Genomic DNA, 13,973 nt, shown 5'->3' with positions numbered 1-13,973 from the left:
CTATACAACGTACAGTTATAGATTTTTTTAGGCGAGCCTTGATTTAGGTGCCTAAAATCTGCTTTGCATCTGGACTCTGTTCACTGCAGTACAAAGCTGAGCGTCTGGGCTGGAGCAGCTCTCTACTTCTCCAAACTGAGGCTGCGCTGATCGGCAATTATGGACGAATTTATGACCCCACTTCAAAAAACACAAACTATCCCTTTAAAAGACTGTATAATAGCATACTAAACACTCTTATTGGAATATTTTGAGACATTTATAGGCACTTCAGAGAAATTAGGTTGAAAATGTTGATGGAAGTTGTGAGAGTTTCATATAATTGTCTGAAATAGCATTACACAACACATTTGTTGAGTTTAACTTACATTCCTATTAATTCATTAATGAACCTTTGATTAAGCTCATTAAACGTAAACTCGCAATGTAAACGCGTTTTTATTAAGAATCCTATAAACTGTCAGCAAGTTTCTTATAAGTGCTTATAATTGTCTTACAATATATATTAAATCAATTCAGCTTTATTCATATAGCCCAAAACCACATCACAGTACCTCAGTGGGCTTTATTAATCTGTACAGTGAACAACACCCTCTGTCCTTTGACCCTCGATTTGAGTGGCTAAACATGTATGTGATGCAATTATTAATGCTTATGCAGTCTTATTAATGTGCTTAATCATCTTATCAGGGCCTTATTAACTATTACTTATTGCTGTTGCACAAATCAGAATGTAAAGTGCCATCACAATTATTAGTTGTTAGAGTGATTCAAAATGTCCTACAAAACAGGAGAAGGAGTACTTTCACAGGTTCATCACAGTTCTCCACGTAGATGCGTGTGCGTTACGACCCACAGTACCGACTATAGATGACAGGCGTAATGTTGCTGAAGATTCAAAGCAGTAAGCCTCCCCTTTCTGGTCTGAAGAGGATACACATCAGATTGCTTGAGCGCAAGCAATTTGTAATGGCGTTGAAGCAATCGGCACGCACACACATCAATTCCACCGTTTTCCTTGACGCGGGTATACATATGCTACAGTGACTGGGTGTACCGTGGGGAAATTCAGGGGCTGAACGCTTCTTGGGGGTCACAATGATGTTGAGAAGGGAGAAATGCTGTCATGCACAGAGCTACGATTTTGTGCCTGCATTACCCGGGGGACCGCGCCGCGAATGCTAAACAAGGACAAGAGCCAAACGCATGGATTCCGGTGAAAGCTGGGACTGTTTTCTGTGTGCATGGACAAAAAGTCTAGGCTTTGCTGGATGTACGATTTAATAATTCATGGCCGCGTGTGATTGGCTGCGACTGCCGGCGTTGCAGAAGCATCTGCTTGCGTCACATAGAGAAACTGCAGGTGCAACATTTCTTCGTTGTGGATGTTTCTCTGTAACTTCTAGGAAGAAAAAGAAGGAAAAAAGGGGCCATAATTCAGTGCCACGTGCTCGGGTCTGTCATTGGCAGCACACACAAAAAAAAAAACTTCCATGAAAACAACAACTAACCACCAATCCAACATCCAAGCTTAGGACTATCAGTAAATATTGACCTCACACACAGATTGACAATGACTGTTTGCCGTGTTGTTTATTGGCCATTACTGCACACACAATACACTGACTGTGACTAACACTGTGTCCTGGTAAAGTAGCGTGTGAGTCATTTCTATCAACAAGTCTTCATTACTTGAATACATCTCTAATAGCAACTTTTGATAGAGAAGTTGAAAATACATTTGAAATTGTGAGGTTCCTTTCTGAATTGCCTCCCATCTGCCACAATCTCTTTAATGAATCTCCACCTTCAAGACGGTACAGCGGATCTGGGGAAAGTATACCCTCCATAGTTAATTTCCATTCAAAAGATTACGATTTAATTACTCTTCGGTCACCATCACAAACTGGTTCAGGGAGTGGGACAGGTGATGACGTGAGGACGAAGGCCAACCAAAAGATTTGGCATAAAACAAGAGTGGTTTATCAGAAAGACACCCCACCGTGGCAGCCGGTCTCCAGCTCTTAGGCTGGACGAGACAGCCTTGAGTCAGTAGGAGGGCGAATCACAGTCACCTACAACTGTGAACAACTGTCTTTTGCAGAAAAAATAGAGAAGCTATTTGAAAAGAACGTATGCAGAGCACATATCCACTTCCAACCTGCAACTTCATATTGCTGTTGAATGAAAACAGGAAAGAAATATGCAAACTTTTTGCATCTATGGCAAAGAGGACAGAGACCATGCAGTACCAAAAGAGGTTGTGTTTTAACTCTCGTGCGTGCAAGTAATTTCTCATCTCTGGCGCTCTGACATCGGTCATTGCTTATATGGCAACTTATTTATCTGACTTGGCCAAGGAGAAGAAATGCACAACAATATGTCCCGAGAGGGGGTGGAGCGTGCTCAGAGTGCTCGTTATCATGACCTTTAATCTTGACATAAACATCCATTGGAGCCTGTTCTCTACGGCTACCCATAGGGCGCAAATACTAGCTGTTCTTCCTGATAACACACAATACTCTTGTAACAAGGTTACAGACTCATTGCTTCTACAATTCTCGTGATGAAAGGAGACTTAAGGGATATTTTGGTCACATTTTGTTTGTTTTGGTTCAAACCATATATTCACAGATCAGGTATTCTAGCGTACAGGTAAGAGACACTGCGAGTCTGGCAGTATTAGTGGGAGTTGACGCAACACCTCTTGGATGGATTACTGTGCAGTTTTGTGCAGAGATTCAGAAAGCATACTGATTTTGAACTGATAACATTCCTCTTGCACCATCAAGACATTTTTTGTTCTTTAGTGAAACGTCTCAAGAAGTTGGAAGTTGATTGTATTTGCCATGAAATTTAGTACGTTCCTCTCAGAGTAAAAGCAAAATCTTTCTCTGAGATCTCTGCCTCCACCCCATACGATGCAAGTTGAATCTTCAACAGAGAGATGAAAATTGTGTGGATTATTTATCCAAGCCCATTGTATTTGGTGCTGATTTGAAATGCTGAATTAAAATGTGGTTGTTTTTTTTTTTTTGTTAGCATCAATAATTGAATCAAAAACTATTTTTAGTTTTAATTTAGTTTTAAAGTTTACATATGCGTATGTTACTTCTTACAATTATTAACCTTACCCTTATTCCTGTCCATGTGTGATGTAGCTTTATTTAACTGTAGTATTCATTGTCAGAGGCCATTGCCATATAATGCTATTATTCTGATAACATCCTGCATATAGGTGTGCATCCATGTGCTCAGTAATGCTGATATGACAGTAGAGATACTTGAAACTCTCTACAGTAAGCATGCTGTGCTACAAATGATAAATATCCATGGGCTTGAACATTGTAATCTCTGTGGAAGCACTTACAGGTGTAAAATGTGAAAAGTGCAGAATTAAAATAAATTCACCGTAAGGCTATGACTGACCCTGTCTCCATGTCACACACAACATACACAACATCTCTCCCTTTCTCTTAGAGACAATCGTACGGAGTGTGATCGCTGCATAAACGTGATGAACTATGATACATTTCTCCTTCAATAAATCTGTGAGCAATGAATAAACCTTCAGTGGGCCTAGTGATGAGCCCTTGGGTAGTTAACTATAACTGTTACCATTATAAGTTCCATTTTTAATTTCCACAATACTTTGGCTTGTTAAACACATCCATTATCTTTAGCCTGTGTTGTTTTTTGTACTTACTGTATGTTGCCTTATACCTACTAGATAGTAAAAAGTTACCTAAAGATTGTTTACCGATCCACAGCCAGTAAGTCTAAGTGCTTTCACTGCTGCAACAGTGAGGCTAACATCACCGAGACCATCCCAGTCTATTACAAAGTGTTACGTCTTGTCTTCAAAGGAAAAAAAAAAAAAATAATGCTGTTCTTAAGAAATCTTTGTATGGTGTATTAATCAGTTTCTGTCAGCTTGCACACTTGAAGTGATAACATTCAAGCCAGCTGTGTAGAGAACAGTCGCCCTCATCCTTTAAGGCCAGCCAAGCGCCTCGATCACTGAAGGGCTTCCACTGACAACCATGGCTCCACTGAGGAGAGAGATATCCTCGGAGCTCTACCCACCAGCCTCCCATCCATCCACCACTGATTCTTAATCCTGTCTGTAAGCTCAGCGCAGTGGGGTGTCCTGACCGCTTATGCCACCCATACTCTTAACCCCTGCCTTGAAGTGTACGCTGATTTAGAGCATGAATCATCAGTGTAGGATTATATGGAGAGAGTCATGTCAGCCAAGGGATGCCCGCTATGCTTTTCAAAGGATGTGTCGGTGGAAATATTTCGCAATGTGCGTGGTCGGTTGGACAATACCGAAGGATGCATCGTTGTTAGGGCGAAGACAGACCCTGATGAAAATATCAGGTCCAGTTTAACTTTCACCAAAGTTGCCTCGGGAAGTAGCATCGTACTCCCTGATTTTGTCTTGGTTAGACTTTCAAGACAAAAGTAAAGTTGACTTTTATGTTGCACTTTTGATTTCCCACATTTATCTACATACTCAAATTTTGAAACTGTTCCTGGTAAAAATGCATGAAAAGCAAAGTGAAGGAGAAAATCTGGCTGCTTTTGCATTGATTTCCAAAGTGTTCTATGTCATACAGAAATATCAGATTATAGTCACGACTAGCGAGTTGGTTTTTATCTGAGCAAATGTGATTGAAGGTGGAGATACTGATGAGAGCTAGTGGCTGCCAGAGTTATCTATAAGGCGTGTTGCGATAGTTGTTTGCAAAGTTAGTTGATATGCACCCCGTCGATGCACTATCCTACCCGGGATGTGTTTGGATCTTTGGCTATCTGCCTGGTGCATCAACATCCCCCCTTTCTCATCTTTCTCAGCCATCTTCCCAGCTTGTTTATCCGTTTCGCTTTGTGCACAAGGCGCGGGGCATTACTCAGCGGTCGGATACACAAACCGCTCTGATTGTAACGGCTTCCGCGGTGCTCGCTTTCATCCCGTCACATTTAGCTGTTCAGCATCACCTGCAGCCCTTTCAGACGGAGATACGGTTAAAATAATTTCATTAGCGCCCACTGTTACGTTACGTGCAGATCACACTGCAGTTCAGATCGAGGGGGAAATAAGGAGAGCCTCTCTCCTCCCCTCGTCCTCCCTCCCTCCCCTCTCTCGGTCTCTCATCACACACTGCGGCTCCTCCCTCCACCTTGCCCTGCTCCGGATCCCCTCCCTTCCGCTATGTCTCTCTTTCTCTCCGTCTCCATCCCTCCTTCATTCCCCACTCAATCTCCCAGCCTAGCCGAGACTAACAGAGGATGCACCCTCCCCATGTGTGCGTCTGTGTGTGTGTGCGGCACGCCGTGTGAAGCACATGTGTCAGTGTGTATACACATGTGGCTTCGCAGCAGCTGAAGCGAAGGACTCGTGAAGTGCTCTGGACTTGGACATCAGATCCTTTCTCCTCATGCATATTTACCACATTTTTTTAACAACACTCCAAAATCCTTCCTATTAAAGACTCTCATTTTTTTCCTCTCGGGGCAGCATCTCGATGGAATCTTCAACCCTTTCCCCGGTATCTTGGATTTAATGAGCAGCCACCGTGGGATGAGGCAAGCGATTTCTGGATTCCCATCGTTACAGCTCTGGTAAGGCTATATCTCTCTCCTGCCTCCCTCCTCTCACTCTCTTTTTTTCTGTACATTCGTCTCCTATTTTTGCACTTCCTTCCTGATTTACTTCTCAAGACATATTGACAGGTGCAAGCAGCACACATTATGGGATAGGGAAGCAGTTAAATGAAGCAGAGCAGGCTATTTAGGACATGGAGGGGGGGGGGGTGGAGGATGAGGATGGGCTGGCTGGCTTGGGAGCGTGTGTGTGTGTGTGTGTGTGTGTGTGTGTGTGTGTGAGAGTGTTGGGAAGGAAGTGGGGGACAGAAATGTGTGCCGACACCAGCAGTGTTGCTCATGCTGTCAGAGGCTGGAGGGAAAAATGCTCCACTTCGTACTTGCTATTGATCTGCTGTTATTTTCAGCTCCCGTCCCCTTAGAGACAAGTTTGCATGGTCTACCTGACAATGATATTGGTTTTGACCATCTGTTCACTCTGACAAGGAGGCACTGTCATAATGAGGGGGGTAATTTGTGATTCAGGAGACGGATTGGGTGGGATTTAAACATGCGTAGATGTGTTTACATGTGCCTTCTGTTCACAGCAGGGGAAGGCGAGCACGGGAACATGTGAATTTGTGTTCGCACAGACTGTGTGTTGTGTAGGTGTGATGCGACAAGGTGGGAATCAGATTCCGTCTTCGGATGCTCGTCTGCATACCTGCACACACTCCGTAGCCGAAGTAGGGGGAGGAGTTGCAGCTTCCCACCATGTTGGTTCGTCTGATTACCTGATGGGGCCTTTTGACACGGGCTGTGACTTGAAAGCTCAATCGCAGATCAGAGGAAACGTGTGTGTGGAGGAAGACATTATATCATCGGAATCATTTAAGATCTCTTTAGTTTTTGTTTATCCTTCTCACCTGAAGAAGTAGTTACCGTCGATCACGCGAAGATGCCATGTTTATCTCACTCCCCCCCCACTTTGTCAGTTGAAAGCACGAGATAGAATTGATGTTGCTATTTCGGTCCCCTCTGCATGCTGCATGAGCCTCTTTCCTTTTATCTTTTTCCTGCTGTCTTGTTATTAATTCTCAGTTCATCTCTCTCTCTCTCTCTCTTGCCTTTAACTCTACAGGGAAAGGAGTGAAGGGAGACAGTCAGAAGGGAGAGGGCGAGAGATGTTGGGATGCGAGAGAGAAAGAGAGAGAGGGTGGGGGAGAAGCTGGGACTGATATGAAAGCAGCGAGGAGATGCTGGTGGTGGAAGGTGAAGTCGAGAGAGAGCATAGCAATGAGAGATTGACAGGGAGGCAGAGACAAAAGGGGGAAGAAAGGGACAGAGGAGCAGAGGGTACGCGCTAACAAGCCTCAGAAAGGGCTTTTAGGAAGACGAACCTCTTCTGAGGCTCCGGCCGTCGGCAGAGAGGGGGGGGTGTCAGTTTACACACACACATCCACCAAAACACATGACAGATAGGCCGGGTCCCTGCATCTTACACATGCCTGGCTGCATTTCCTGTAAGGGACATCAATATTTATCAAATTTTCCATTTCAGCGAAGAAAACCCCCGATAACACCGGAGGATGGAAAAATAATAAAAGATAAATCAAATTACCCCACCTCGGGTGGACCTTCTGCTTCTGTTTCATGTATAATTCCTTTCCAGCACTTAGGCGAGGTCGGCCGATACTGCTGCATATTGAAATACAGGTGCAGGCCACGCTGGTTCACGTTAGCACTGATTGCATTGCGGAGCTTGAGTCATATTTGCAATGGTAATTTGCGTAACATATATTCAAGCGGATTGGATTAAATACAGCACCGGTTTTGTCTCATTAGTGCATCACTCATCCAGACGCTGCTTATTTTGTTTTAATTCTGTATCAGCTCCTACAGCCAAGCTAAGAATCCTTAATGGGGCATCAGTGTGGATGTAGGGGGTCATGAAGGGTTGTGAACAAACAACCTGGACTGGAGAAGCAGTTATGAGGGTTTATTTATTTATTTTTTTGTGCAGATCGAATCAAGAATGTATCCCAGGATGCATTGCTAATGAATTTCGAGCTGATCGCCTGTATTTTGAGGCAGAAGCATACCGCCCTCTGATTGGTTTATTGTTTTGTTTGGTAAGTATTAAGTGATGTCTCCCTCGTTCCCTCTCAGTCTCCCTCAGGCATACTCACACACACGCTTGTGCACAAACGCTCGCACACACACACACAGGATACCTCTGTGTGTGGCGAGCAGGAGTCATTTCTGCCCTACTCGGCTGCAGTGAAAAGCTTGTCATGCAGTGGGTGACTTGCATCCAAGAGTGACTCACAGTGCCCATGAATGCCCCATCCACCCACAGCCAGGAAGCGCTGATACTGCCCGTCGCCAAATGAGAAGTTAGAAGTTAACAACTCATTCTTTCTCAACCTCCAGGGCAATTATTCTCAAGGCCGTTATACAGAATAATGGTTATTACCGATGTGGTTTCATGATTTACCATGATGCATGAAATGAGGCTGGCAAATTTGTCGCAGCGATTCACAGCTAATGGTGTCCATAGTGCTGGGCGAGCATTGTAAAGTTACATGAGCTTCTCATCCCAGTGTACTCAGACACGATCCTGAAACAAAGCCAATGCAAAAAAAAAAAAAAAAAAAGAAGAGAGAGAGAGAGATTTAAGCGTTTTTGATCACAGATTCCACCAGTCGCTTTTACCAGTCAAAACACTTCATAACTGAGGTTCATAAATGTTAAACTCAATAACTCACTGCAGTTAAAAGTAAATTAAATTGTAAAACGGCATGAATACACTTCTGGATAATGGCCATCAGCAGCCAAAAAGGGATGAACAAAAGAACTAATTCCCACAAAGAAATCCACAATCCAGATGGTTCGCATGAATTTTAATATTTTAGAACTTGCATTTTATAAACCTTGGACAAAGGGAGGAGGAGGAGGGAAAATGTTTTTCTTGATCTAACTACATTAAGGTCTACTGAAAAAAAAACAAAAAAAAAAACATGTCATTAATCATCACTTTTACATATAATGTAGTCTAATGCACACTACCTCGAGCTGCCGCCTCGAAAAATTACCATAAAATTGAATTGACTTCTCTCGTTTGAACACGATGTTAACAAAATGTCACATTCAGAGCTTTTTTCTCCTAAAGTGCAAATTCTGCCATAGTGTCAGTGCGGTGCCTTCATTGTTGAAAGAAGAGCAAAGAGCGGAACAGAAGACTTTTCATGATGGGAGAGATGCTTTCTCTCCTCTCTCGACTGGCTCTGGACAGAGTTGGATTTACCAACGTGCTCCGCTTCGCTTTCTTTCGAAGGGAAACTGCTCATATCTCAAATACTTCATGAGGGCAACCTCCCCAGTAATTCTGTGACGAGCCTTCACTGACTGTTCTTTGAGTAAATACAATCATCCTCAATCTCATCTGTTGGATTCTTCACAGTTTAAGCAGAGCAAACTTATCTACTGTAAATGTTTCAATGAAAAGTACCAGGATCTACAGTGTGACAGGCTGTAAAACAAAGAACTCAGTAAAGGAAAAGACCGGATGTCTCATAAATGAATAAATAATGAATGATAATTTAACCCACTTTGATTGCCACTGGAGGTTTGTCTTCAAAACAAATACAAAAATGTCTTGATTGTAATTGTAAATGGCCTCACCAATCTAGATTTCAGTTAGCCGAGACTGATAAGATGACCCAAGCGCAATCAATCTACATTTAAGTATCCCCACTTTTTTATTTGACACAAACTCCCAGCCATTTTTCACAACCACAGAAAGTTTATTTTACACTAAAAAAGATAAGTCAGGGGTTTACCTGTCACAAATCCCAGCATATGTTAACTTTCCTTGAATCGTCACCCTGCTCCGGACTCACTCTTTCTCATGGGCTCACATTTGGGTTTTGCCAAACGCGACTGTAGTCTGCGGCAGGTCGGGGTTGAGAACATTACTCAGCAGTTGTTCGTGAAGGATTAAAGAGCAGTATTTATCGGCTTCCCCTGCATCTTTTTTTTTTTTTTTGCGGCCGACTGAGCGATTCTAAATGGTATAAATTGGAAACTGTATAAATAATTCAGGAGCAGCTTTTATCTTCTGTATTTGGAAGCATTACATGGGCAACACAATAGAGATTCTCATGCACATGTCTACGTCTCAGGTTTTAGGATTCACGGTGCCCTGACCTTTCGTGCTTTCTTTTGTTCCACAAAACATATTGCAAAGCCTCCTCTGGTGACCTAGTTCTTCAATGGGAAGCTAGTTCAAAGTGCACATCAGTTGTTATTGAGACGTTAGCCTGGTTCTTTGTGATGAATCATTTGTTCAGTCCTTTCTTTTTCCTCCAACCGAGACGTTTTTTCAAATGTTTTGTGTGTTTACAACTGTACACAGGACTGCTAAATATAGCATAGCAGCATGCTGTGCTAAACCAAAAAAGTTTTCAAATGTACATGTACCAGCCTTGATTGGATTGGAAGCCTTTTATACTTCATCTCATGCGGTGCGCTGCTGGATTTATTTATTTTTCTTTAAACGTGCCTGATTTCCTTCAGCAGAGACCGTACAGTAAATCTTAGGAAAGTAGGGAATCACAGTTTTCAACTTACAACTGTGTAGGGAAGAAAATCACCCGCTGCTCTCTGATCAGAGTATTTTTAAGCCAAGTGCAGCAAAGCCATTTATACTTTAATGGACGTTGTGGAGTCTCAAAAGTATCACATAAAGGAAGGAGAGAACGACAGCAGCACCAGACGCGACTGCATCAGAGGATGTGTAATGTGCACTTTGCTGTGAAAACCTGAGAGCACACGCGGACAAAAGGACGCGCTCATCATAACTTGAAATCTTTTTTTTTTTGTGCTGACAAATCCAAGAACCACAACGTGGACAAGCTAGTTTCTCACTGTGGCAGGATGATCGCATCTGATTTAGTTATGAAAAATCTAATTCAATCTCTCCTTAATGGAGACTGGACTCCATTTAAAAGTACCCTGCTTACTGTAATCACTGGGACACAGCACAGTCCTGGTTTTATTGATCATAATGTAGAGCGCATTACTTTGATGCGCATCAGTAATTTACTCATACACTTCCTGTACTGTGTAATTACGAAACATGAGCCAACACGGCTTGTTTTCACTTGAATCACGGCAGGCAAAGAAACATCGGCTTTCTTCCCTCAGTGTCACACAGCAGAATGCAATTTTTGACACTAAACGACAGCCAAGTGAAACTACTTCCAGCAGAAGAGTTCCACTAAAGGGGGAATGATGTACGTATGCAATGAGGAGTGAGACACATCTCAAGAGAACTGCGTAATTCGCTGCAGCTCCACTCAGTTACATACGTTTCTTTCCGCCTAATCCCAAGGAGGCGGGTTTACCGCGCCTCAATCCGAATTCACAGTTTTTGGAATTGTAAGAGCCAGTCCATTACTGACGACTGAAAGGACAAACAGTACGTCTGGGTGGAAGCGCAATAGATTCCCTTTGATTGCTGGCACATGTGGTATGCCGCCTACTGAAATTAAGGGGGAGGTCGGATTGGAGAAATCCCAAATGTTCATCCAGATGCTCCTGGGTTTTTTATTTGATTATTTTTTTTGTGACTGCTGTGAATGGAGAGATTGTGTGGGTTTTTTTAGCTGAACGTCTTCAACCCAGTGTTAACAGAAGAGCTGCTTGAAATTTAGAGTAAATCTGTATATCACTTGGGTTAACTTCTGGTTTGGGTGAAACTATCACATTGAAAGAGTCACCTGACAGACCTGACAATATCCGCACACTGTCTTCATTTGATTTCATATCTTCGCCACTCCGATGCTCCTCTTAGCCCGCGATCAATTTGCACAGGTCAAAAAGCGTCGGAGGCAATTTTCCCAGACAATGCACAATATACGTGGTGCATGTGAGCGCCCGCCGATTTTCACACCTGTCAGTCAATGCAGTGTGCCACTTGATCCTGTATCAATATGTGTTTTGGGACTTTTTTTTCTTTTACAGCCTCCACGGGTTAAACTGTATTTAGCAAATTGTGGGCTTAATCTGTGAAGAAAGCCGAGGCCATCTGTGTGCAGGATCCGTGCGCACAGAGCCTTAGAAAAATGTCAGTGAGTCAGCTCAGTGATGACTTGCAAACGGTCATCATTAAAATATTGCATTCTTGGCCGGCTGACATCACTTTTTAATCTTGAAATTGGTTCTTACCCCCTCCACCCGTGCGCAAACATGCACAGACTCGGTTGGAGGTAAATTAAAAATAATAATACGTTTAGTTGGGACCTCTCGCTCGGCCCCCCCGCGTGTGTGTTACTCTGATGCCCTGGAACGCACAATCCTTCACAAATCCTGCTTTGTGACTAATATTTCAAAAGCTGCGACACTCACAGCTTGCTTGGAAACATGCTTTAAAAAAGAAAAAAAAAAAAAAAAGATATAATTAAAGCATGAAAATAGTATTTATTTGTTTTAGATTAATTCCAGGCTCAAAAGAGCTAGTCTATTACATAAGCACAGCTGGGGGAGAGGTGCCTCTTCCGCGAACGTCGTTCCTGGATCATTTCCCAGTCCTGACTGTACTGAAGTCTCCACTATGATCTGCGTCAGTTGAGAGTGAAAACACAGGCTAGAGCAAGCTGCCAATATTTCTAATTATCGTGGATGATGCACCCAGGGCTCTATTTTTGGACCGACACAGCAGGAGAAACCAAGGGAGGGAGGTTACGGCTCTGAAATATAAAGCTGCGATATGTTTAACTTTGTTTTTACAATTATTATTAGATGTTGAGGCCGGGGCGTGTTACGTCGCAAACTGAGACATAGAAAATCGGAATCGGCATAGCGTCTTCGGCAGAGTCAGTCCCGCGAGAGCTCAAAGAAACTGACATGGTTAATTGAATGGCCCTTTGAAATTGCACAAAAGTGTGATTGCTGTTTGTTACAGGGTGGATGCATGTTTTCACTTTCACAGTCTAATGAGCATGTGTATTAGCTTGTTTGCAAGCGGCTGAGGCTGTACTTACTGTGAAAAGGGAAATGGGTGACTGATGAGGAACGCTTTTTCATCATGTCCTCCGAAAAGCATTAGAAAATTGATGATACCACCAACATATCCGTCCTAATAGCGAATAATGAAAACAACAATCATCCCTGACTTCACAGAAAAAGAAGTTGAAAACTAAGACGTGGTGCATCCCGATGGTTCCAACATTACATGCAGTGCTAAAGAATATTAAACGACCTGACCACCACTGTGAAGGAGCCTCTTACCTTGTGTTTTTCCTCCTGTCATCATTAGTATTCCGGTCGGCGCCGTGCACTCTCATCCCCATTGGCCGTTTTCCCATCTGAAATTATTTTTGCCTTTTTGTCCACGGCTGTCTCTTTCAGCAAAATGTCCAGGTTTTTAATAAATAAACAAAGCCCCTCACACATAAATGCTAATGAGCGGCTTCTTAGAGGGCACTTTTTAAGTGTCAAGGAAAGAGAACGGGGGCTCTGGGCTCGTGCCTTTCAGTCGGTTCATTCCTGCTGACTATCTGGCTAAATTTATCATCACTTCTTTTTTTCGTGTAATTAAAGCGGAGCAGGCTTGTGGGCACCATGACTCTGCAAAATATCTTAATATTTTCATATTTTATTTATAGTCATATAATCTTACTGAATACAGTGTATATATTAGCTGTTGCGTGGTGCATTTCACAACATTGCATTTGTCACTTGATATGCAGGCGGTGTCCTTGGAGATTTGTAAGACTGATGTATTGTTATTCTATGGAAGGTACAGGGAATATATCAGCTATGGTATGATGCTGCTTGTGATTGCCCCAGTGCTCCTGAATACGACACATACTCTAATTACTGTGATGAGAGAGACGGGAGGTTGTCACAGGATGTCCATGGTGCCAGACGTCAGTGCAGCCCGCTTGGAGGACGGGCTGGGTGTGTTTTGGCCTCACCAGAACCCCTTCAATGGAGAGAGTTGCCTCATCCGCTTGTAATCGTATAGACCACTGTAGTTCCCAGTACTGTAAATCAGTCAGTCGGTGTATTATGTGTTACGTAGCAACTCCCAAACATCATACTTCTGTTTCCCTGTAATCATGCTTTTCGATTAGAACTTCCTGGAACCATCTCAAGTCTCTGTGAATCGCGTGATCGGCATTTTGAACTCTTTCAGCTTAAAGTGAATCTCTCGCCAAAATGCAGCCCAGGGCTTTTTTGTATGAATGTATATGAGTCAAACCTTCGTACCTTTGTAAAAAGCGTAATTACGACGAAAGAGGCACTTTTAAGATTTACCGTGCTTTCGTTTTTGGCTGAAAGTCATTTTCAATGGGTGTGCATGGGGCACTCTAGCG

The 13,973-nt window shown here is 43.0% G+C and overlaps 1 protein-coding gene across 8 annotated transcripts in view; it reads left to right on the top strand.

The window, feature by feature from the left end:
* Positions 1-13,973, top strand: part of lingo1a (leucine rich repeat and Ig domain containing 1a) — a 179,447-nt gene that overhangs the window by 48,941 nt on the left and 116,533 nt on the right. For 6 of the 8 annotated variants that reach the window (XM_037108071.1, XM_037108070.1, XM_037108077.1 and 3 more), the window contains one exon: positions 5,525-5,628. The gene's annotated coding sequence lies outside the window, so the exon portion shown is untranslated. Of the gene's footprint in view, positions 1-4,907; positions 5,629-7,612; positions 7,722-13,973 lie in introns of those variants that run through there. The other 2 variants (XM_037108078.1, XM_037108072.1) reach the window with 2 other exon arrangements.

Source organism: Acanthopagrus latus, chromosome 8 (assembly GCF_904848185.1).
Source record: "Acanthopagrus latus isolate v.2019 chromosome 8, fAcaLat1.1, whole genome shotgun sequence".
Lineage (NCBI taxonomy): Eukaryota > Metazoa > Chordata > Actinopteri > Spariformes > Sparidae > Acanthopagrus > Acanthopagrus latus.
This window is presented reverse-complemented; position numbering and strand designations above follow the sequence as displayed.